The sequence below is a fragment of the Vespa crabro genome, chromosome 23, assembly GCF_910589235.1.
Source record: "Vespa crabro chromosome 23, iyVesCrab1.2, whole genome shotgun sequence".
Lineage (NCBI taxonomy): Eukaryota > Metazoa > Arthropoda > Insecta > Hymenoptera > Vespidae > Vespa > Vespa crabro.
In genome coordinates this window covers 3989481-4017369 of record NC_060977.1, presented here as the reverse complement: position 1 = coordinate 4017369, position 27889 = coordinate 3989481, and the positions used below count along the sequence as shown (strand labels likewise).

The 27889-nt window shown below is 32.5% G+C and overlaps 1 protein-coding gene and 1 long non-coding RNA gene across 5 annotated transcripts in view; both read left to right on the top strand.

Annotated features, from left to right (window-relative positions):
- Positions 1-27889, top strand: part of LOC124432119 — a 159036-nt gene that overhangs the window by 113711 nt on the left and 17436 nt on the right. The gene's annotated exons all lie outside the window — the stretch shown is intronic.
- Positions 6653-13107, top strand: LOC124432120. Its single transcript, XR_006944187.1, has 3 exons — positions 6653-7238; positions 7440-8588; positions 8772-13107. It is a non-coding gene; the product is annotated as an uncharacterized LOC124432120 (long non-coding RNA).

Sequence of the window (27889 nt, the reverse complement as noted above, 5' to 3'; positions counted from 1 at the left end):
CGCGAGCTTAAGAATAATCATAGACAGAGTGGAAGGAAGGAAGGAAGAGAGAGAGAGAGAGAGAGAGAGAGAGAGAGAAAGAGGAAAAAGAGTGAGATTCCTGAACGCGTACCAGGAATAATTCCCGGTCGACGTTTCACACATCTCTTTTTCTGAAAGATCGGTTGTCTTCGATATCATTCGACAAAATACATTATAACCCATGGGTTTTTATAAGTATTAATGTAACACTTAATATCAATCTTGTTAAAGTTACGACAGTTTTACATAGAACCTAAGACGACGCCTACTATTCTCTCCCTCGACCTTCTTAATGATCGGTTAAAGAAAGAAGCCGAGACATTCCTCCTTAATAAACAGCCTCGTGTTCGGTGCCATAAAGAGAACGGTAGATCTCGATCTCTAATCGACACCGTCGACGAGGCAAATGCCGTCCGGAGAATGGAATTACGAGCGTCTGGAAACTCGTGGAACTCGTCGAATTTATTCAACGAGCAAACGACATTTTCAGAGAGAAAGAAATATCGAATTAGCGAACGAGATCGGATTCTAAGATCTATTTGAGTACGTTTTCTAAATATATTTTTATTGCACACCTCTTTATTTATTTTTCTTTCGTTAGAAATTCTTTAGATAGGTTTCAGCATGTTGAATTTAACATACTGATCGATGATATCGATATATATATATATATATATATATATATACATACATACAATACATATATAAATATATCGAGTCCGTGGATTAACATGTGTATAGATACACGCCTTCGTCGAACGTTCCAGGGTCATATTTGCTGACCGAAATAGCTGTATTTACGAATGGTTTCATATCGAAAGCCAGAATAGCCAATGACATCAGCGACGGAAAATCGTTGTAATTTACAATGTCGGATTATCGATTAGATATCTGTTCACAATGATTTATGTTTCTAATTGATAGTTAATCATTATATAATTCATATTAACGATAATCAAAAAGCATCGTTTGTTTCCTTTCTAATCGACTAATCATAATTCGAAATAATTTTATTGAATCAGCAATTTGTTATATCACGTGTCATCTGTCCGATGCAAAAGAAATTCCAATGACCAGAACAGTCTGTTACCTTTATGAAAGAGATTCTCATGTGACGTGTATATATAAAAAAAAAAAGAAAAAAAAGGAAAAGAAAAAAAGGAAAAGAAAAAGCATAATCATCATGAATTTATATATATTTCGAACAAGACTATTAATAATACTGAAGTAAAATTTTGTGATATATGTATATAAAAAAAAAGTACTTTCAAAGACGTTTTCTGTCTTTGTATTCTTTTTCTTTTTTTTTTTTTTTTTTTTATTAAATCTCTTTCATTGTAAAATATATAATTGTGTAAATTAACTCCTAAATTGCGCTCGTTGATGCGCAATGCAATACAAGTCAGAGTCATTCGAAAAGCAAAAGTCAAAATTGGTCTTAAAGTTTTGATTAATTTATATGTAAAATATATTAGGTCGTTGAAAAGATAATTGAGGTTTTTAGATATCGAATTTAAAGATATATAATTTAAATGTCGAACAACTGTTTGAATAATCAACATTGAGTTGTTTTGCAACCTCTTGAGTTATTTTACGCGGGTCCGTTTCAATAATGGCCCTTAAATTATTATATTCAGTCAATAGCTGAATGACGTCTGCGACCCTTCTCATCTTCAAGGCTTTCGTTACCATCACGAAATTTTTGTATCCAATGTTGAGCTCTATACGCTCGGTAATTTGGTCTATAGGCCAAAAGCATGTTTTATATTCTCAGAGGTTTTTGCAGTGACATTCCAGAAGTTTTTTAAAAGTTTTATAGAAGTTTTAAATAAAAACTATAATAAAATCGCGCGAATTTACTTTTTTTTGGTTTCTATGATTAAATATTTAATACTAAACAATGAAAATAATGATATAAACAAAAATTAGCAGTACCAATTTCAAAGGTTTTACAATCGTGTATTACATGACCAATAACTATACGGTGCCAAATATAAAATATTTAATATATAATATATTATTTTTCGAGTTATCCTGTATTCCAAGTTGAAAAATGTTTTTGAAAAAATCTTCTGTAAAAATAATTCATCAACCTCTTGTCTCTATCATTAAATCATTCAATAAAACTAACCACATACAAAATATCTCTTAGAGATAAAATAAAAAATATAAATAACTATTTATCAGATGTATTTCGCTAAATTGAATGATTTCGTTCTTTAAAGTTTTAAAATATATTTTCAAAATCTAATATATCATTTGTTCAACAATAAGAAAGTAAATTTATCAAAATGCGACACAAAATTATTATTATTATTATTATTATTATTATTATTATTATTATTATTATTATTATTATTATTATTATTATTATTATTATTATTATTATTATTATTATTATTATTATTATAGCATCATTAAGTACAAATGTTAATCAGCATTTTTAATGTAAAATTCGCATATTCATATAATTATCATAAATAAATTAATCTTGCCATTTACGTATTATTTTGAAAGATTCAAGATCAATTAAAAAATTTCTTCGATTTAATCGAAATATCATGTTCGCATATTCGCCGATCATTTTTATGCATAAATAAATCTTATCGTAGCTAACGGATTATTTTAACAGATTCAAGGCCAATGAAAAAAATTTATACAATTTAATCGAAAATCAAGATCGAAATATATTACACGCATTAATCTCGGTGATAGACGATCGTAAAGAAGATACAGAAAGGATTCGTTGATTCGTGAAACGCAAAGTATGGCTTCCTTCGCGTGCCCATTTGTGGTTAATTCGAGGCACAAACTTTCCCGGCTCTCCTCGGCGGACAACGCCTTCGAACTATTACGATAAGAAAAATATCTGCGAAGAGGTACCGTTGCCCTCCTTTTCGCAATCTATCTTCCATTTCGCTCGCAGGAACGAGAGCGAAGTTTAAACGCACTTTCTACAGTGAGTGTGCTTTTTTTTTCTTTTTCCTTTTTTTCTTTTTTTTTGTTTTTTCTCTTTCTTTTTTGTTTCTTTCTTTCTCCACGCTTTTCCTTCTCTCTTATTTTACGGAAGCACAACGATAGCAAAAGCAGAGTGTATACGACGAGATATAAACGAAGTAATTCAGACTTTGTCATTGCTCATAAATGAAACAAAGTTTATGTATAACTAACGCTCCAAGTTTTACGATCGTATGATCGTAACACTTGTACTTACATACCTACTTTAATTATTTCTAAAATGGATTATAAATCGTTCGTCGTATTTCCTCTTAAAAATTACCGTCCAAATTATTATCACCTCGTATTTCGCAATCGTTTTAAATCGTATCGCGAAATAATCGTTCAGCGTTCTTTTGTATAATTAACAGAGTTTTCTCTTTTCTTCAAAATAAATTAAAAATCGAACGGGAGGTGATCGATCGAGATTAATTTGTCGAGTGAAAAGAACATGAATATAAATAAGAATCAAACGGTACGTGTTATGTGCTACGCTCAACGTCTACATACTTCGTCGTCAACTTATTAATCTACTCGTGCTGAAATTACTTTGATGATTATTAAAACACATTGCTTCTCTTACGTGGGTAGTGCGAAAAGTGCAAGTCTTGCTTTTGGAAAGTCGCCAGGAACGATTCGAAAGGTTCGGTCTCTTTCTCTCTTCCGTCTCTATATTTTGTCGAATCATGCTGGCGAAAAATAAGAATAGGAGTCTCTACCTCGAAGAAGTGACGAACGAATCCTTCACTTCGTAAACACCAATGGCGATTTCGCGAACGTCGCTCGCGGAAGGCACTGAACCGTACCTTTTAAACTCAGACTCGTCGTTCCATAAGAATAACGTTTGCGCTTTAGCATTCTCGACGTAACGAGGACGCTTACGATCGTCAAAGGATCACAACGTTGATTCTTTGCTTCCGATAACAGAGAAAACCAATGTGTCGATTTTGTTCCGTGAAAAAAATCATTCATTCGTCAAAAAAAAGTTGAATTTCAATCTATCAATCATATTATTTATCAATCTTTTTCAAAGAAATAGAAAGAGAAAGATAAAGAGAAAGAGAAACGAATAAGCAAAGAAAAGGAATAGACGAGTTTAATGTCTCGATCTTATTTCAAGAAAAAGTAGTCGAATTTCGACCTACCAATCGTTTTATTTGTAAATCGTTTTCAAAGAAAAAAATAAATAAAAACAACGACAAAGAGAGAGAGAGAGGGAGAGAGAGAGAAAACCGAGTAAGAAGAGAAAAGAAAAGATCGAGCAAGTCGACATCAATGTGTACGTCAAACTCCCTTACCTACGACAATCGCCGGAGGCTGTGCTGGTTTTCTGTCTCGGGACAGAAGAGCTGGTCCGGTCGATCCTCACCCAGACCTGTTATTACAGGGGAATGCGAAAAAGGAGGACCGGACCGGACCTCCGTGGATCAAGAAAACTCAGAAAAAATCGACGTCGGCATTGGAGCGTAGCCGAACGTTCGATGTCTTTACCTTCAACCGATATTCGATTCGTCTAGTACGACGAAAAGAAACTATGTAACGGTGTCATTAATATCATTTATCGTTTTATCGATAAATTTCTCTCAATAAATTGCTCTTCTGATGCGGATTCTTTAATCCATTTTAATCATCGTCAATGATTCTTTAAACGTTTTATTATTAAATTTTACCAATTCAAGGATATTATAAATTCAAGAATATTTCTCAGGTAACTCCAATTAAATGTTGTAAATTTTTAACACACACACGCACACACATATATATATATATATTTCTCAGAAAAATTTTTTCTTAATAAAAATTGTTTATCTATATACAGTCTAAAAATTGTCTAATAAATATACAATATCTTCTCCTATAGGATATTGAAAAAGAAATATATATATATATGTATATTATATATGTATAATATATGTATAATATGCATATGTATATTTGAGATATCGAAAGTGAGAAAAAAATAAAATCGAAGATTTACTGAGAAGAAAATAAAGAAAATAATTATAGTACCGAAAGGTTAAACATTCGTTCTGGCAATGAAACAAGTTATGAGTTGGGGATGTCACAAGTCTCGATGTGCGATTTTTCGAGTTGCAAAATGTAATAATTTGAAGAAAAACAAGTCGACGTTCGGCGTCGTTGACCAGTTAAAAACAACAACGAGGAAGTATTTCGAGCCGTTCGACCAGTACCGTGCTGTAATTATCGAAATTATATCTTTCGACGTTCCAACGACAGAAGGAAATAAAGCAAGAAAAAAAAGGAAAGGAAAGAGAAAAAGACAGAGGGAGATATAGATAGATAGATAGATAGATGGATAGATAGATAGATAAATAGATAGAGAGAGAGAGAGAGGGAGAAACGGAGGAACGTGCCAGTTAAATCTCGTTGGGTATTTAGTCAGAGTCGATAGGGATGAAATCGAACCGGTTTTCGAGAAAAGACGAATCAAAGACTTCGATCGTCGATCTACCGTGTGCCACCGGTAGCAACTCGTTCGTTGGAGACCTGTCAACAACGTTAAAGCGTACTAGCTCGAGCATTCTACCCACTCGTTGATCCAGATCATTGGATGAGATAGGAAGACGCATCGAGTCTATCCGGCCTCCCTGATCGTTTCTCGATCAGCCCTCGGCAATTCTCGCCCACCAACGATCGTGCGAAATCGAACTTCCTTTTAAAACTCATTCGTTGGCATTTTTAATTAAACCATCGTATTTTATTATCTGCCGTAGTAATTTACGTAAACGTTTCTATTTTTTTCTTTCTTTCTTTTTCTTTTTTTCATTTCTTTTTATAAATTAACGCGACGAAAATTTCCAATTATATTTTAAATATGTAATATATTTGTAATCCTATTTGGACTAAAACATTACTGCAATAAGATTTTTTTTTATTTATATTTAATATAAACTTCATTTAAAGCAAAAATAGATGGAAATATTTGTTAATAATTTAAATGATATTACTTTATGATTGAGATAAATTTTATAAAGCTTCTAAATATATTTGTAATATTTAAATATTATTATATGTTATTACTGCTTTTAATTTATAAGTATGTATAAATTTATTTAAAAATAATTTCTTACATTTTAATGTCTTCAATATATGTATATATGTATATTATATTTTTTTTAAGTTAATTAAATCTACTAAAATACTTTTATTCGCATTATTAAACATTAATATAACAAATTTTAAAGAATAATCATAAATTATATTAAAAATTAAATACATACGTAATATTAAAATTTTGAATATAAAAACTATACATCTCTATAAATTTTGATATTACTATTATAATATCAATAAAAATATTAATGAAAAATAATCACCAATATAACGATATATATAATTGTAAAATAATTTTACGAGAGATAAGCCAACTAATTTATCTTCCTTTTCTTTCTTCTAATTTATCGAATATCTTACGTAATCATTTATTTACAAATTTTCACATAATGTCGAAACAAATTAATACTTGTTATTCGTTTTAGAATGAAAGGAGACAAAGAGAGAGAGAGAGAGAGAGAGAGAGAAAAGAGGAAGAAAGAGAAACGTCGTGCTATCGCTGTTTACGTTTCTTACGGATGCTGCTTCGCGCACACTCATATATATGCTTCCCCCACCCTCAGCAGTATACTCCCACCCTTTTATTTATCTTCCTCGGTTCGATGTCGCCCCTCCATCATCCTCCCTCCAGTCTTTCACGAGCAGTGCTCCGAGTCATATCGTTGACAGTGCTCGCCATAGCATACTGTCTTTCTCTCGTCACCTTTCTTTTTTCTTATATATTTTTTTTTTTTTCTTATTTTAGTCATTCAATAAACTTTTTTTGACATTTGTCAAAAACATCTTATTACAACAAATGCGTCATATTATATCGTGAAAGAGAAAAGTGTTTTTCATCGTCTCCTTTCAACGATGGAACATATAAATCCATCGCGATCGTCGAACGATAATTACAACTAGTGTTATTTTGTTCTCCTGTGGAGTTTTATTGTGAATTATTGAATAATGTCGTGTCGCGAGATTTAATATATGATTTCTCTTTTTTTGGTGCGATAATATGTCGAGGGTCGTACGATGACCTAACGTCCGTCCAGCGACAGCCTCTTCGTATCGGTCATTGGACAGATGTTGAATCTGAATGCTCAAAACTTGGTTTGCAACATTGGCAGCATGGTTTTCGGCAGCAATAAATTTCGTATACGAAGGTATTAAAGATCTATATGATCGTAGAAATATATAATTATTAAGAAGAGTTTGTTTCTTTCTTTCCTTTTTCTTTTTTTTTTTGTTTTTTTTTTTTTAACGCACACGCTCGTGCACAAACGTCACGCAGATTATGTAAATAATAAATTCTGAATGAGAAAGTATTAAAATCTCTATGATCTTTTAAAACTATTATTTATTAGGAAAGAGTCTGCCTGTTGTTTTTAAATACACCGACCAGCGAAGGTTATGACAGCGATAAATTTCGAATACAAATGTATGTACGTACTAAGATTTCTATGATCGTTGCAACCTGGATATGAATATTAATTATGCGTTTGTTGTGCGGTTTTAAATAAACGACCTGTGGATTAAATTTAGTAATAATTAAATTTTATATTTATTATGAGGTTGTCGCCATGATGTTTTCAGTAAAAAAAAAAATGGAAGAAGAAGATCAATAAAAGCGTAATATACTCGTTAGAGAAAAAGAAAGAAAATATTTCGCAAAAAATATTTTTTTACTTTTATCAAAAGTATTGCAAAAACGTATTTTATGGTTTTTTCTTTTTTTTTTTTTATTGGTACGAAAGAAGTAATGATGTAATACCGACAAATCCATTATTCATAAGTGCGTTCGACGGGTAATTTACTATATATCTCGAAGGTATTATCCTTATCACGAACGATTTCGTTAGGTTTGTGGTAGTGCACGTAAGCGGGTTTCAGGTTTCAAGCACTTGCTTGGCTTTGGCGTCGTGCCTAATCGATACTGTCCGATTTCCCCTTGACGACCATCCACCGTAACAGTCGAAAATTTTACAGTCGAGTTCTATCGATTCCGAGACTCGTTGTTTTTCGCATAAAATCTCTTTTAACTTTGTACTTGAATCGATCGGAGGTCAACGATCTCCCTGTCTTAATTCAATAATAATATCTAAAGGAAAGATTATTTATGATCATCGACAATCGTCATTTTTTACATGTTCCAACATGTGTAGTTACCTGGTTTATAAAATATTTACAGATAAACTAAGGAATATCTGTTATCGCAAGAGCATCGCTCGAAAGAATATTTATTGGAGAATGTTTGTTTCTTTGTTTACACAAAATAAATAGATAATTTTCGATATTATCGGCTTATCGGAATCCAATCGATAAGCAAAAATACTCTAGACGACCGCTTGAGTAAGTTTCCAATACACGTGATTTTCTTTAAGTTTCATTGGAAAAGAAGAGAAAAAAGAAAAAAGAAAAAGGAACAAAAAAACAATCTTGTATGCTTTTAAGAATTCTTTATTTCTTCCGCTAACACATATACATGAACACACCCAAAGAAAGATATAAAACACGTAAGTACTTATTTAACTTACTTATCTATCTACGACAAATTTTATTCGTGTCCTTTGATTTCTCAAAATTCTCTCGATACGAGAAAGAATACAATTTTTTTTATCTTCGATAATTATATATATACGTGTTGCTAACAACGTACACGCGACAGCTTCATACGTGTAGGTCGCTAACTTTTACAGGTGTCGGTTTACCCGATCTAAGAACTAACCGAGCGAGCAAAGCCTGGGAACTATTCGCTCGACACGACCGCAAGAAACAGAAAGAGCAGCTAAGCAAAGCGATTGTAGCCATCTTTGTCTCTCTCTCTCTCTCTCCCCCCCCCTCCCATCTTCTCTTTTTCACTCTTCGTTTTCCTTCTACGTTTCAGACCGTTCTCCGATCGATATCCTTTTCAGCGCAAGGACGCCTTTATTTATCGAACAACGATCGAGATTCATTGAGTTTAAGAGAACTCCCTCGATCTTAAATCTAAAACGTTTCGAACGGAACGAGAATGATTCGATTCGATTCGATCCAAAGTTCGTTCGTCAAACATTCGGGACATTGAACCTATTAAATTGGAGTTTTTGAATCGCTTCACACGAGCCGAGATCATTTTTCGCGAGTACTCACGTAATTCGCTCATTCATTTTTTGCTATATTTCGACTGAAAAAACATTTGGCCGTTCGGTATTCGCCATCCTGTTATCCTTAATTGGATAACACGTGGCGTATAACTCGTACCGTACTAATTATATCGAAATTATAGCAAAAGCTATCGGTATGTTATTATACGATTAACCGGCAAATAATTTAAGTACCTAGTACTGCTCGATATCTCGAAAGCAAAACTACGTCCGTTTCATGGCAAATCGGGTATCATGGCAATAGTCGATTCGAAATATCTCGAAACATGCTTTCGATCGTTTCTTTTTCATATATTTTTTTCTTCTATTTTCTCTTTTTTCTTCTCTTTTTTTTTTTTTGTTTTTTTTTGTTTTTTTTTTCACTTCGGTCAAGAAAATCTAGGCGTACATTTAATATTGGTTCGAGACCTTGCAAAGAATAAAAAGAGAGAGAGAGTGCGAGAGAAAAAGAGAGATAGAGATATAGATAGAGATAGTGATAGGTGCGCGTATCTACTTGACGGCACGTAATTTCGTACTCGGCGATATTAGTAACGACGATCTTTCACTCGGCCAAGCCGAGCAGTAATATCATCGACGTTCAATTAGCGAGACTCCAAGCCCTAATTGCGCTCACCTCGGACGGATTAACAGGTACCTCGTAGTATATCGATACCACCGTCTACCTCAATCGATCGTCTCCGGCATTACATTCGACGTGCTTATCTTCCTTCCTGTCGTTGAATCTCTTTGAAACTCCCCATTCCCGAGAGAAGCGAAAAGTTTTCCAGAGTAGATCTTGTATCCTCTCTCTTTTTCTCTCTCTCTCTCTCTCTCTATCTCTATCTATCTCTCTCTCTCTCTCTCTCTCTCTCTCTCTCTCTCTCTCGTCTAGGCACGCTTTCGGATCGGCCTCGGGGTGAAAGGTAATGAGCCGGCACGATAATCTCGCTTAGAAAGAGGAGATACGTCTCGATACACCGACTTTGTTTTCTACGATGAAACGGATGGGCTCGTTTGTCGTACGTCAAACCCCGGCTTATCGAAATAAGTATTTCAGTTTTCGTTTTATCCCCTTTTTGACTGATTTTCTATCTACCGTGTATGACGATACTCTGTTATAATGTTACAACTTAATAATCCTTAGAGATTTTCAATGTCTTACTTTTATCCCATTTATTACTTCCTTATCTTCTTTTTCATTTTTGCTTTTGTTTTTCTCTTATTTTTGTCTTTTCTTTTTTCTTTCACGTTCACTTCATTGAATTTCTAAACATACAATCCGAAGTCTCGTAGTTACAGAAAAAGAAATAATCATTTTATTAAGTTTTCTTTAAACCATTAAAAGTCTTCTAGTCAAATCATTTTTCTTATTTCGATTTTTGTTTCTTTTTGATTGGACGATGTCAGCAAGAATCGTATAGAAAGCGATGATACTGCAACAGTCTTATTATAGAATGGATCGGAAGTTTTTAGATCATTTTAAAAGTTAATTACTCTTTTTCGAGAATTTTTAATTATAAATTTTCTTTTTCACTAGACGTCTAGCTTATAAAACTACATGCTTAATTAAAAGCCTAAAAATGTTTCGAAAAATAGTAATTGATTTTTAAAATCACTTAAGAAATATTGGTCTATCGTGACATTGATTTATCCTGTATATATTAAACGAACATTCTGTACACAAATCAAAATAAATATATATCTTCTCAATTCTAAGTCTCTCTCTCTCTCTCTCTCGTATTTTAGAATTTGTTTATATCTATCGATGACCGTCGTCGCATAACAGCTCAACGATCTGGATCGAAAATCGAACGTTTATTTCTCGAGAGGAGTCTCGTTTTTACCACTCCAGACGCGTATAGAAAGGAGCCATGCGTTCTACATTCGCGTCGCCACGTTCGAGTGTGTTAGTAACCTCGTGTTCTTTACTCATGGACCCGTTTGTTCTCCGAAGAAGAGTTTACGTTCGAGCGTGCAAAGTCGTGTAAATCTTTCTACGTAAGCAAAGCCTTCGTACCAACGTTAATGATCGTTACGGCATCTTTTCCTTTTTTTTTGTTTTTTTTTTTTTTTTTTTCTTTATTTCTTTCCCTTTATTTTATTTTATTTCTGTTCTTTTCTTTTTTTTTTTCTTTTTCAATAACATCGCAATGGCATCGAACTCATAGCTCTACATTAATTTTCTCTCGATAGACGTCTTCCTCGTATACATCGCAAACTTCAAATAAACTTGTTGGATTTTTATCCAATTGACGTCGGTCTTGATTAACCTTCTATGAACCAGTTTTTCTTTTCTTTTTTTTTTTTTTCTTTTCCTTATGTCTACAAAAATATTACAGATACAATGTGAAAGTCTTAGTATTATATTTGTACTGGCATAATTATACCGTATTAAATATGGTTTATACTTAGAAAATAAGAAAGAAAGAAAGAAAAAGAAACATGATGAACTTCGGATATGAAACAATAATTAAGTTTTTCTCGATAGAATGAAATGAAACTTTTAAAAATACAGAAATGTACCGTTTACGGCTTCACAGTTGCATGGTGTTATACAGAGGAGGATTAACATATATTTTATTCGAAATAAAATATATATAATTACACGTTAGTTGATATATAAGGAAAGTTGAAGAGGAAACAAAACTAAATCTTTCTCGACGCTCACTGGTCGATTGTACAGTTACGACTTAACTTTGACTGACTCTCTAAACAAACTCTAAATAAATTATAGGAGCAACAAAAACATAAACTACTCATATCGCCACGCGACAATCTACCATAGACATATTTGTCTGAATATTTTCTGAATAAAACTCACGATCTCTTCGGATAAGCTGGTAGGTAATACGGTATGGCAATAAAATTCATAAATCAACGTTCGAGGCTTTCACTGGGAACAACGACGGCGCTACAACGAATACCATTATTTTTTCTTTTCCTCTTTTTTTTTCTTTTTTTTTTTTTTCAAACAAAGAAACAAAAAGCTCGGAGAAAATTAAAAAAGTAATTATTTTTAATGATACTCGCCTCGTGCATATTTATCTCGCGACAAAGAAGAGAACTTGATAAATTGTTAAAAAAGAAAAGAGAAAAAAACGTCATCATGACGATGCGTTACTACTTTAAATGATATAACGTCGTATAGCGATCATATAACATATTTTTCTATTCATGATTGTCATAACTACGGGAATCGTATGTTCATATCATAAAATATCTCTTTTAGTTCGAACGTAAAAATCATCGACGTGTTTTAAAAAGCCGCGCAAAGCAACAACGTGTCCTCTTTGCTTAGGGAGGAAGCGAAATCGATTCGCGAGAACGAAACGAACGATGCGTATTTCCGCGCGATAAAGACGTTCCACGATTTACGGCGAGACGAGTCCGTCGTCCTATGACTTTCCGCTTGATTTATGGTGCCTTTCAAAAGGGGCTCTCCTAGTGCTCGTGAGCCACGAAAGAGAAAGAGAGAGAGAGAGAGAGAGAGAGAGACAGTCGATTCGGTGGCGAGATCGTTCGTGCCGGAAAAGTCGACGTTTCGAATTCCCTTCCGTAGAGAGAAAGCAAGTTTCACGGACGAAAACATCGAGAGACGATACTAATTATAAGTTCGCTTAACAATTTTTTCTCATTTTTAATATTTTTTCTATTACTTACGGGAGAGTTGCAAAAATCGTAACACTTATGTTTTCTTATTCTATATAAAATTTTACGGTATTCAATATTAGAAATTGTAATAGTAGCTTGATTAAAGACACCTGCTATATAAATATACATGTTCGATATTATTAAAAAAGAACTAATTTAGTGGAACTAAGTACAATAGTGTAAGACGTGCAATCAATCAGTATTGTAAAAATTAAATGTAATAAGTTTGTGAATGAAAATATCAATAAAAATAAGATTAAATAAGAGATTTTTTTATGTACTATTATGTTTTTTTTTTTTTTTTTATTAATAACAAAAAGAAAATCTTCACAAATATTCAATTCGACATATATAAAAGCACAACAAAGAAATGTCAATGGATAACAAATTGAAATTAATTGATAAATCATAGATGAACACAACATTATCATCTTAAAATAAATAACAAGTCATAAACATTCATTTTATGATATTATTTATATCATGCTAAACATCAAATGAATAAAGTACGCACATTTTTTTAAATGTAATAATTAAGATATCTATTTATTTAGAATTTATATAACAGAACAAACATCATAAAGTAATAGTTATGATTCTGCGAGGAGAATAGCAAGATAAGAGATGCTTTTTATTAGAAAAATCAATCGAGCATCGGTTTCTGAGAAATCGAGCGCAGACTCCGACTCCATCGAAGACGGGTATCAGTAGACGAAGTTGTCCTCTCGGCTTCTTTCCCTCTTTGTCATTAGCGAGGAATGCCAGAAGAAGAATCATTTACCGCGTCGTAATTGCTACAGCGAAATTGAGTTCTTAGACGAGATGGAATTAGTCGAAGTCAAGTCATAGAGATGAAACTTCTACGATGAGACGGTGGGAATTTTTTTCTTTCGTTTGTCGGAAGAAAAGACCGTCTTTTTTAAGACCTCTTACTTCTTATTTTTATATATATATAATATTATTCTTTGCAAGCCTTTAAACGTAATCCTCAATACGATAAAACTGTCACGTAAATGATAATTCAGATCGATGTGCAATCATTGATATTCTTTAAATCTGGATAAGCTGCAGATATAAAAAAAAAGAATTTGTATCCAATGATATCTTTTTAAGTGGACTTAAGAATACAGTCGATCATTTCTGGTCGTTCAACTCGATCATTTTCGGTTTGTTATAAGAAAAAAAAAAAAAAAAAGAAAAAACAGAAAAGAGATAAAAAGATAAAAATAAAGAGAAGAGAAGGAAAGAAAGAGAAAAAAAGGATTTATTAAGACATTATTTACTTTCGATTATGTTCGACAACGTGCAGTATCAATGAAATAATCATTCGCAAGAAAAAGCTATGTAACATACGGCACATCTTCGATGAGTTTGTGGAAGGTTAGTTCTAGGTAGTCTCTTGAGTATAAGGTCGAATGTTCTTTTAAGGTGGCAAAGCGAAACGTTCTTTTAAGGCGTTAAGCAGCATGCCCTTTCGGATTACAACCGTTAACTATGTCGGATTCTTTTTCCTCGGGTGATGCTCACTTCGACTCCTTTATATCCGCTTCGCCGCCTCCATTACTTACCTTAAAAATCTATCTTTTCCGTTATCCTTTGTCTTCCGACACCTCGAAACTACCGCCTAGTTCTCATCATCCACCGCTTTTTTACATGTCGCTCCATTACTTTTCCATCTGCGGTGGTTAGCTTCCAATCTCTCTCTCTCTCTCTCTCTCTCTCTCTCTCTCTCTCTCTCTCTCTCTCTCTCTCTCCGAATATCTTTATCTTTCTCCTTTCTTCTCCTCTTGCTTCATTTATTACCATTATCTCAGCACGGTAGCTACCGGTCTTATTATCTCAGTATTTTACTTATTATCATGAAACTTTTTATTTTTTTTTATTTTTTATTTGTTTATTTTCTTTTTTTTTTTATGTTCTTTTTTTCTCCGTAAAAACAGATCTCCCTTGGTGAATCTAGCTACAAATTAAAGAACATGCAATAAGATCATGGAAAAACAATCGTAATAATCTGAATGATCATTTTTCTGATGATGTTTTCTTCAATATCGTTTCATCTCTTTTTTCGGGGAAAAAGAAGATTATTACCGGATCTTCATTAATTTTCTTCTCGCAAAGATAAAATCGTTAATACAGCATCCAGTCTAAACGTTAATATCTTTGAAATGGATCAACGTTTGCGGGATGTAATAGCAACTGTTTCCCACGATTGGCAGAACGCTTCGCAATTACTCTTCATCAACCGGTTTAACGTTGATTTCTCAAACGAGCACAATATTTTCATTAAGAATCTTCACTTCTTTACTGACTTGTTGTAACTAAAAAACAGATAGATTTGTTTATTATGACATTATTATGTGTAATCCATATTAGAAAGTACTTTCATTTTTGATCGTCGAGATCGTTTTCTCTTGGAAAATAATTCAAATCGCTTATCTTTATTCAAATGTCCATTTGAAAAATTATACCGATCGAAAGAGGAACACGATCTTCTCCTCTGTAAACATTCACATTATAGTTTGCTCTATAGTTACAAATACGTAGCTTGAAATCGATGCAACCAACGATCGAGATCTCGACATCTGTCGCCACAGCTGTGCCTTACTTGCTTGGCAAACACTTTGCATTACTATGAACAAGATTACGTGGATACATAGTCGTGTATTCTCATTGGGATCACGATTCACGTTTTTATCTTTGAAATATGTACTTTCAAAATGATAACTTTTTTCGTTTTTACTCACTTATCAAAATACAATAGATGTTTTTTATAATATATTTCGATCGCGAGTTATTTTATTTTTCTAATAAAGTACACTTTTTTCTTCTCTCTATACAAATATATATATATATATATATATATATATATATATTTTTTTCTATTTCTCTTTTATTTCTTACGATTGCTCTCATTCTCTTTTCTACAATCTACCATATAGAAAGGTAGAACGGATTACTCGTTATAGTCCGCGTCATGGTGAGCGCGAATTGCGAGAAAAGTAAAACTGGAACGACGAGTGTTAAAAGGCGAGAATGTATGGTATGCGAATGTAACGCTAAGTCAGACTCATCTAAGCAGCTCTGATTTCGAAATGGCGAGCTCTTACAAGACCCCGTGCATCCTGTCCTTCATGATTGATCGTGACATAATCCGTATCTTTGATACGATCGAGCAAAGTCATAACGGTAAAACTTTTTCTTTACGTTTTAATCGTATATAAACGAAGATATTAATAACTTGAAGAAATTGTATGTGAAGGATCTCGATCCACCGAACGTACATGATCGGCGAACATTACCACGAGTAACGGAGAATCCAGTTTTCATCTCAAAGTCGGCAAACGCTTTTGGTATGGCACGGCCCACGCGAAAGTGCTCGACTAGCCTCAATTCATAAAAAAATCGAGAGAGAGAGAGAGATGCGTTCGATCGAGCGAATTCAGGTAGCACCTTCCAGCTTCGTTTCAATAGCCCATTCTTTTCTCGACACTGACGTCCGTAATCTCCTTTCTCCGGTCTTTAAACTCCGAAGAGGATCCGTAGAATCTCAATCCTCGATCTTTACGTCGGCGGACAACTCTGAATCATCGAGAACGTAAAGGTAAACTCGAATCACGAAGCTTTCTCGTGTTATTCTTAAATCGATCGTTCAATATAATCAATTCAAAAGAGAGAAGATCGAAGGTTGATCGAACTTACACATTTATCGATTTTTTTTTGTTTTCTCTTGTTCTTTTTTTTGTTCTTTTTTCTTTTTTTTTTTAGTCCAACAACAAAACTATACGACGGCTGACGTTTCTCTCACCGTGTTCCTTACAAAAAGAAATAAAGAAAAGAGGAAGAAAAAAGGAAAAATAAAAAAGAAAATGAAAGAGAAAAGAAGAAACGCGTGGGCGACTTCCACGAGTTCACCTCGAGTCGGCACGGGCCTTCATTAACTTTATTGTTCTCCTCCTCCTCTTCCTCATTCGAACTCCTACGGAAAGGCGATTGCCTTCTCGGATATCGAGTTCTTCTCTTTCGAGTTCTTCTCGTGGTGTCTGCGATCTACTCTATACATATTCGAAAGAAAGAAAGAAAGAAAGAAGGAAAGAAAGAAATTGAAGAGAGGAAAGGACAAGTTCTTATAATCGTCCTTGATATCGAAGGCTATATTTCTTTCCGTCCGAATGAACTCTCTGAATTTCATCATGCATCCCGAATGACTTTATTTTTTTCCTTTTTTCTTTTTACTTTTTTTTTTTTTTCCGAAAATAACGAGCCGAGATCGAACATGTCGAAACCGGAAAATTGAAAATGAAACAAAAAATAAAACAGGAAAAAAAAGCAAAAAAGAAAAAGAAAAGAAAGAAGTACAAAAACTTCTCCCGGATCTGTATAATTAATAGTTTGAGAGGAGGCGAAATCAAGTAATTATTATTTCCCACTACACCACCCCTCCTCGCTCATTTAACCTTTCTCATTCGAGATAATTTGAGTATGTTAGAGCGATCGATCAGTTCCATGTTTATAAATACAACGCGTTCGTGCTGTCGCCCGTATAATCCTTTGTCCTTCGGACGATCAACAAGAGGATAAAACACCATTCGCATTTTTACATTATTCGCTCGCATAAAATTCTGCGAAACGATTTCGACCCTGGCATTAGTAGTAGTAGTATTATCAACAACATGAGTCATTCTTTCATACGTGTCAACTCACTTCGTATTTTGTGTATTGACAAATATGATGCCATATAGAACGGAATCTATATTATATTGTATAAGATAAAGAAAAATAAACTAAATAATAATAATGATAATAATAAAGTTTCAAAAATTAACAGCAGTTTGATATTGTCTCCCATGGCCATTGTACAGAATGAATGATAGAATTTGTCATTCGTAAATGAGATTACTGGGTGTGTGTGCAGGGAATACGTTCCGAGGTCAATCAGAATATTGGTATTGGTGTTAACATGTAGTGATATTAACGTGTGAGTGAATGATTTTTAGGAAGCAATGGAAGACCAGACGAGTCATTTGCATTGTTGAATTGGATAATGGCGTATAGTGTTATATACCTACTATCCTATAGTATTGTTTCGTATAGTATACTTTCGTAATATCTCATATATCGTAGTATATAATTGCATCGAGACAATTGTAAAAACGTAACGTGTATCATATTATAAGTTATATGTAACAAGTACTTTTTATAAATATATTATATCGGTTGTTGATAATGTATGGAAATTTACGCAAAACGAATGATTGTGGATGTTCATATATTCAAAAAAAAGAACAAAAAAAACAAAAACAGGGAAAAAGAAAAATAAAATAACTTCGTGCGCTTAATTTTATAAATTCAGTATTAATAACATTGGATCTGTTGTAATTAATTTAAATCTGTTTAGGATGAATTTATATGATCATTAAAAATAAATTTGCAATGTAGAAAAATATACTTTCTATCATTCAGAGACTTTTTTCATTCTTCTATAATATTTAAATCAAGTTGATTGATCTGAAATCTCAATGATAACATAATGATAATAAATTAAAGGAAGACAATATCAATCCTCTTTTATTTTACATATTATTCTCGTAATATATGATGAATGAGTTTACGAGTGGGCGATAACCTGTCAAATTTAAATGCTTTCAAGATTGCTTATCGATTCTCGTCGGACACTTTCCGTTGAAATCTATACGCGATACATACTCTGTGGGAAGAAGAACGATCAGAGGATACGCTTCCGCGAATACAAGTTGACGCAAAGAAAATAGCGCGTTCACGTGTCGTTTGCCAATTAAGGAATTACGTATTAATCGAGTCTCGAACCGTTATCGTTTGCTCGAGCAACAACCGGTCGGACATGAGGTCTCGACCCAAGTGAATCATACGACTGCACCATTCCGCGACTCGCGATACAAGTTGGCCGCGAGCAATCCAACAAAACGTTGGGTTTCCTCCTTCCTCCTCTCCCTGACAAGGACGCGATCTTCTCATCATCCTCCACGGTTGCATCCTTCGAACGATCCGCGGATTAACACACTTATTACTCGGTCCCCTTACTTTTCAAACATCAAACAAGAAGATCTTTTTATTTACGTACGAATAATTTTCAATCGATTAATCACACTTTTTCATTTTATATAAAAATACTCAGATACTAATATAATAATACAAGCGTTTTTAAATGCCTTCGTAAAGGGTTTCTTTTATTTAACATGATTATAAGAAATGACATAAGACTCATTTTCTAATTGTAAATTTTAATTGCAAATCAATTCAGAAAAAAATTTTTTCGAAATCAAACACAATTTTCGATCGGCTTACATTTTTTCCCCATTATTTTTATTTCTGGTACGAGTATAATAACGCAAGCGATTTGAATGCGTAAACGAGCTAGCATCGTACTCGTCTACCTTCGCTCGCACAGGAGACTTTAGACCGGTATTGGAAGTTCCGTGACTGGCGTACAAATAGGTCGTAGAGCGGCGATCGTTATGACACTTATTCCTTTTTTTTTTTTTTTTTCCTTCTAATTTCCGACAACGTCGCAACTCGAAAAGAAAAAAGAAAAAAAAGAACAAAAAAAAATAATAAAAGGTCAAATATTTTTAGTGACGTTTATTGCTTTGCCTCTTGGCATCTCTCCCCGTTCTCCCTATCCCCCTCTTACCCGTTGAAAAATTTACCCGTCGAAAGCATGAGACGATTATAAAAGCGATCATAGGAGGATAGCAAATCGTTTTAGAAATTGATCGGATATTTTCATGAAACTTTCTATCGATTATCGTGTTACTTTTCAATGTCCCTTATCTCGAGTAATATTGTTTTTATCTCTCGATATTCTCTCCTGCGTTATAAAATTCAGATAATTTTATTAATACAAATTCAATATTTCTTCTGCTGATTTTAATTTCGATCGATATTTTCTATTGTTTTCTTATGCTATTCTTTGAGTTATGTATCATATAAATTTGATGATAATAATGCCTAATTAATGTTGGCTATTGATTAATTAATTTTACTCTTATTTAAGTAATAAAAAAATATATATATATATAAATTAAGATTCAATTTTAAATCGATTGAACGAAAAAAATTTCATTCATTCGCTTCTCTATTATGATCTTTCATATTTATTTTGCAAAATATACAATCAAAATATTTTCTATATTATATCAGAAATATCGTTTAATATATTTATATAATTATTGAATTATTCAGTATATATAACTAAATAATATTTTAAAAATGATAATTGAAGAAAATAACACACATATACACGAAGAAACATAGTTAGACAGACGAAATTGAATATCGAGAAAAATACATGAAATTATCATATCGCGTACGGGTTAAATTATACGACAATATAATTAAATGAAACGATAGTATCGATATCATCGTAGCTGAGATAACCTTGATAGAAGGTGCAATCTTTACAAGACGAATATCACGTTCAACGACACTTTCCCTGTTTAACTACAACACTGTGTATATTTCTTATATCTCGAGACGAGTTTCTAAACGATAATCGTTTTATTGGGCTATTTTCTTCATATTTCGCTTATGTTAGCCGAACGTTATCCGGTCGAACGTCAGCAACGGAAATAGTTTCATGCGATTAGCATAGAGGTATCTACTCGCATACTCGCAGGAGTTTCATACGTTTAACTTTAAACCATAAACATAGTGAATAATCGGATACTTGAAAATTGCCAATCAAAAACTCATCGTCATTTGGCCAAATGTGAAAGTGGGTTGACGCGTACGCAATGATTTTGGTCCGTAAAAAAACTTTTTCGTATTTTAGAGGACACCTCTATCCATCTCTCTCTTTTTCTTTTCTTTTTCTCTCTCTCCTCTCTCCCTCTCCTTCTCTTTTTCTCTCTTTTCTTTCTCTTCTCTCTTTCTTCTTATTTCTCCTTTTATTTCTCTATCCATTTCTTTTTCTCTCTCTCTTTCTCTCTTTCTAAAATATGATCGTTTCACGAAGATATAAAGTTATGCAAAGCTCTTTTATGATTTTCCTACCTAGCTATCTCATTTCGTCACGGCACATTTCATGGCATAACATCAGTAAAGATCGCGATAATCGGATAAATCGAGCATATTTTACGAGCATTTCTATGATAATTCATCTAAAATATACTCGTCTATATGTTTACAACTATTTTGCGACTCTTATTTTGTCTATATTTTCTCTGTTTATTAACTCCTCGATCGTTCAATCACATATATATATATATATATGTATGTAGAATCTGCAATTATATAATGTCAGCCAAAAGTATCTATGTCCAGGTGATTTAAAAAATTCGATTATTATTTTATATTATTTTTTGAGATCTTTTATCAATTCTTCCTTTTTCAAGTTAACTTCTTTTACAGCGATTAAGTCTAATTACGAAATTGAAGGTTTAACTAAAAAATAATCAATTTTTAAAATCATTCAAATCTTTTGATCTGTACAGGTACCTGTATATGATCTTCATCTCTTATATACATATATATATATATATATATAGTTTTTTCTTTTAGATAGAATGTATATCATTGATTGATAATGTAGAACGGTGAATCGAACGGGATTTGACAGCTACGTATGGACGAAGATATATACGCTCGAATATATCAGCTGCAATGTAAGAACGCTATGTATGTATGTATGTATGCTAGTTGGCCGATAACAAAGCGTAAACGGCACACTGCGATGCGGGTGTCTCTGATAACTTGATAAGCAGTCTTCTCTTCCCACGCCATAAACGTTTGGTTTGTCGTCCATTTCTGTTTTTCAAGACAAAGGCTTTTTGCCTCGTACTCGAGAATAATTTAATTCGAATAAATGTGAAAATTGTATGTTATTCTAATCAATCATCCCTTAGATCGATACGTGTTCATTCAAACACGTAGGAATTTATATACGTAAAAATAGATTATATATAAAGATTTTTATAAATGAAAATTTTTCATTAACTTTTACGAATTTTAATTTTATTATTAACATGAAAAAAAAAATGGTTTTGATTAAGTTGACATTAATATCTATGACTATCTTAAATATTCTTACAAAGGTTGAAACGCATGTCGTCTCATGTGCGATCTTTTAGATATTTTTTAATAAGGACAATGGTTATCTGTTACAATTTTTGCCATGTCAAGAGAAATATTAAAGATATGAAAGAAAAATTACTCTCATTTTTCTTTTTCGACGTTATTATCTATAAATTATGATTTTATATGTATAATTATGATGTATATCTCGTATGTAAATTTAGATACGACCTAATAAACATAATTCTTCTACCATACGTGCCAGCTGAATATTTCAAGATTTTGTAAATTTGTCAAACACATTATGCGTTTTATTTTAATTTATTTCCATCGGAATTTATCTGTTGGTTCTCTTGGCGAAACCTTGCGTTTATTAGAATAAATTACAACGAACAGATTTATAATTTGATATGTTGTTTACCATGCGATTCGAAAAGTTTTCGGATTACACTCAGATGAGTCGTGCGATTAAACCAAGTGGATTTATCTTGAGAGCTCGCGAAGCGTCACGTTTTATTCCGGAATCTCTCGTTTTGGTAGTAGATCGACTATCTCGCACGACGTCGCTCACTCCGTGACATCCACGACACGTATTTCGTTTTGCTCGAGATTGCCACTCTTGCCGGAAATATCTCTTTCGGTGAAATGATTTATTCGAGCTAATTTATACGTTACATTTTCAGAATCCTTTCCGTCGTGCTACCGTTTTCTTCGTTAGCTTTGGCATAATTCAAAATTTTTCCAACTCGCATGAATTATTCGTCCGAAAGTAGGCCAATTGTAGACGTGAAACTTCTTTCATCAAGCATTGCATATCGTTGAATCTAGATAATGAATGAAAAATGTACCAGTAAATAAATCTTTCATTTAATCTTATTTTGTATTATTTTCATTTATAAATTTATTAATTTCATACTAAAATACGATTTGTGCAACCAATTTCATCTATATTGAAAATTTAAATATATAATTTCCAAGATGAAAATTAAATATATATATATATATATATATATATATATATATATATATATATATTTATTTCATCTAAATTATAGATTACATCATCACCTATATTATAAACGTTTCTTGATCGTGTAATTTTGTAAAAGTTGAAGAAACCTATTCGACATATAAAAAAGAACTTTCTTTCGAAATTAATATCGAAGAACATCTTTATCTCTTATATTATTCCATAATACATTGAAAATAGAGAAAATCTTATGAGAGCTGATTCGAGAGTGAAAATAATTAAAACGTACGGACGATCTTAGATTACAGTTTACATTTTTACGTAATTTTACAGGATGTCCTCGATTTCGTCGAACTTTCATCGTCGTTTCTTCGTATAAATATTGTACATTAGACTTCTTCTCTCTATATGAAGGTCTTTCGTACGATGTAACGTTAATTAGTATCGACGATTATAGAGCGAATGTAGACGAATACACGATTACGATTCATTTAGGAACCTTTTCCCTCGGGGTCAATTCATCCGAGGAAAGTTTCGTCCCCAAATCGCAACGAGTCCCAGTTTTCCTTCAACAGTAAATACGAATGGATGAGGAATCGAGAGCTCGACCCGAATTTCATTCCGGAGGACGGAACGTGCTCCGGTATACATACATCCGTCCGTCCATCGTTCGTACGACGTACTTATAGTGACTTTGTAATGACTATCGTCATAAAAATGTATTCCACTCGATGAGAACAAGAGTGGCATAAGCTAATTTTCCTTGTCTTCGATATATGCTTTTTACGTTTTACGTATGTACATATATATGTTAAATATGTCTGTAGAAATTTCAAAGCGATGCGTTCTCAATTATTATATTATAATTAAGGAAAACTCGTACCGATAAAGATATCAATCTTTTTTTTGCGATTAATTTGTCATTTGTTTGTCATTTCTATAATAAAAAATAATTAATATTAATATTCATAAATACGTATATTTATATTAACGATTAAAAAATAAATGTACTATTTGTTTCTTATTCCTAATAAGAAATAATAAGTGATATATATAGCGATATATTTAATATGTAATAATAATAATATAATACATTCTACTTTGATTTTCTCTCTAATTTAAAATGGAAAAAAAGGATAAAAAGAAAGATTAACAATAATAAATAAATGAAAGAAAAGGAAATAATAATAATATACTTTTAACTAGGAAGTATTATACCTTCCGATTCTTCCTTTTATGATATATAATTTTGTCAAATCTTAAAATTGTATTTTTAAGGGTAATAAATTTAATGCAATTTCTATTATACGAGAGAAAACAAAAGTCTAGATATTGAGAAAAAAAAGAAAGAAGGAAAAGACAAACAAGACCATAAGATTTGTTACGTCAACTAATTAAAGTCTAAAATTTCATCGGAATCATTAATCTTTTTACCAGCACTAAAGGAAAGCAAACAATAACGCCTTTCTTCAAAGCAATCATAAATCTTCGTACTTATACACACTTATAATTTCATGATCGTAAAACCGGATAATTCAAGACGCATTACGCGCACAAACGTGGAGCGTAATTACGTTCTTACTCGTGCCGACGAATCGTCCGAATCGACAGACACGCGATTTCTACGAACTTTATACTCGTGATTCGCAAGGATCGATATTTCATCTATTGATAAAATGATCGTTCTTATCCTCGACATCTTTCGTGAACTGACGTTTTTATGTCGCGAGTAATAGATGCGCGTCCTTGGAGCATATTATCTCTTTTTTTTTCTCTTTCCTCGCGCTTTAAAAAATTATACAACATCAATTTTGACAATTTAAAATATTAATCTCGATTGTTAGTAAATTTATATCTCGCTATATCTCGTTTGATGTTTTTTTATTCAGACTGTGAAGATATCTAAAATTGCTTTATAAAACTAAATAGACAAAATCGATTTAATCATTAAAGATGCAGTTGAGTAATAATTTCGTTTTTTTTTTGTTTTTTATTGCCCATTTTCGCTCGTCGTACTGAAATGTTGAAAACATTTTACATCTAGCTTAATAAACTTGTCAAATAATATGCGTAATTCTCCTTTCACTCTCTTCGTTCTAAAAATTGAGCGAATATACAATATTTCTTTTTCTTTTCTCTTCTTCTTTGTACAATAATGGAATGATAACTTCTTTAATATTAGTGCATTTTTTTTTAACGAATTTAACAGAGAATATTAAACACAAGGGAACAATTGACGTATGCAAAATGTAAGATGCCAATTTAAACAAAAATATGTCTTACGTAAAATTCGTTTTATTTATAATAATCTCGTGAAACATTACAAATCACATAGCTTTTTCATTTTACCATTATAGGTATAATATTAACTTTAGTTGTTCAGTCACGGATAACTGTATTCTTAACTTTTTCAACATCGAATATCAAATCGCCCGCAAAAGTGGTCTCGACGAAGTGCACTTTCCATGCGCAACGGAACTTTAACCGCTAAGATCGATGGGGAAAAGTAAAGATCAAAAAAAAAAAAAAAAAAAGAAAAGAAAAGAAAGAAAGAAAAAACAATTGATTTCAATTGAAAACATATTTCCTTACGCCATCTTTTTATCTCGATAAAAGCCATTCTATCTAAAAACTTCAATCATTATGCAGGAAATATAAAGTAGTGTTTTTATCGTAACAACGATCCATTTGATGGCACAGATGATCCAGCCAAAGCCGTGAAACGCTTTTCGAAATCGCAAGTGAACCAAGGTCACCTACTTTTAAAATACACGTCGGACAACGCCAAGTTTCACTCGGACACCAAACGTGTTTTCACGTAAAACATGTTTACGTATTTTCGATGATGAATCCATATTTAAGAATACATACATACATACATATATATATATATATATATATATATATATACATGGTTTCTTAATGGACTCGTAATTGAAATGAATGATCGAAGGAAACGATGAACTTCCATATATTGAATAAGGTACCAATTCTTTGTCGTCGTATTCATTGTATGGGCAAGAAATTTAAGGTAGATTCGATTATTTAAAAGTGTCCCAAAGTGTTATCACGATTCGACTTCAAAAAACACTTTACGATTTGGCAAACAGGAAGGAAGAAACATGACACAGAAGTCGGTGCTTTCCATTTTCGGTCACGGTCCATTCTCACCCAGTTAAAAGCCGACTTTGTCACCTTAATTATCCTCTCGTGTCTTCACTTTAAATAGATTTCACTTTGAAAGTAAATACGATGTATTTTTGACCAATTTTATCCGCACCTTTGTTTCATTTTTTTTATTCCCTCTACACGTATACTTTTATATAGAGGTTAGAGGATACTTAAACTGGAAGAGAGATTTAATTAAACCGGCTATAGCTTTTTGGTTTCTTTCTTTTCTATTCCTTTTTTCAAAACACATACTTACACACACACACACACACACACACACACACATATATATATATGTATATAAAAGAGCACGATTCTGTAGACGAAGGAGAGCGTTCATAAAAATATAATAAAGACATTAATCATATAATATTTATACATTAATTTCATAACATTTTAAATTCGATCAAATAATTGATTCAATTTTCTTTCATAACAGATGAAGCTACGAAATGATACGATTTCCGAATGATATTACGATTAAAAATATTGTGTTGTTATCTTTACTTGGATGGAATTTTTTTCAAAAAGAATATTCACCTTGAAAGATTCGAAAAGTCTACAAAAGCAAGATAAAAGTTTAATTCCGTATGAATAAATATTAATAGATTATTTTATATATAATCAAAGATTATTTTGCATAACACCTGTTACATATCATTTATTAACGACTCTTCGTAAACAATACATTGGTTCAATAAGCTTGCGCCATAATATTTGATTGCTAATTCATTTTAGTCCATTTCATATCCGGCGGATAGGACGAAACATTGATTCGACCTATAAATCGTAATCAATTCTATCGATATACCTCTTATCGTTTTTAATTAGACGAATATGGTCTCTTATCCATCCGTCGATCATTGGATACAGCGGGATCTTTATACGACGTTTCCTTCCGTCTGTAATATCTCAAGGAAAAAAAAAAAAAAATGAAAAGAAAGAAGAGAAAAAGAATTAATATTCGTCATTAGCAAAGCAATCTACTTCCTTTCGCATTAATCACATCTATAAATTATCGTAATTTTTAATAAAATTAAATTTACACTTGACTTTTGGAATTAAAATTCCATGTTATAATGTATTATATCCTTTAATTCAAAATAATATATATTCAGTAATATATATCGAACATAAAATTTTCAATATCACGATCATCATCAAGTATAAAATGATGTGTATATATATGTATATATAAATACACACATACGTACATATATAAATATATATATATATAATACACGAACATGACATATCGAAGTAAGAACTTTACGTTCTTGTAACCGGTATCCTTTTCTCTTCTTTTCCTTCTTAAATCATCGTGTATAAGAAGATAGGATACGAGTACACGTGGTCGAACCCGATCGGAGTTAATTACCGAGGTGTCGTAATGACCGATCGCCTTTCTCGGTTTACCGGTGTCCACCCATCGTAGGTCTGTCTGTCCTAATGAGAGTACTCAATAGCAATGTCCAGACGTATCGATGTACCTAAGCGTCTTGTCAGATCGACGAAGAGAAGATAAAAAGAGAGAGAAAGAAAGAGAGAGAGAGAGAGAGAGAGAGAGAGAGACAGAGAAATCTAGACACCCGTAATCGAAGCATAATGGACGTACATACATACTTTGGACTTGAGTCCGTGTTTCACTGATCTTTATGACTCCTATCTACGTAAGGATCTATTCGCTACCGCTTAATTTTCTTCCTTGGAGGATTGATCTACCTTTGAAATCGTTTGAACTCCAATTAATTTGGTAATTACTTCGTTATTGTAATTATCTTATTACACGTACCGTAGGCGTAACGTTTCGCGAAACTTTTATTTTTAAGAGATCAAAATCATTCCCTTT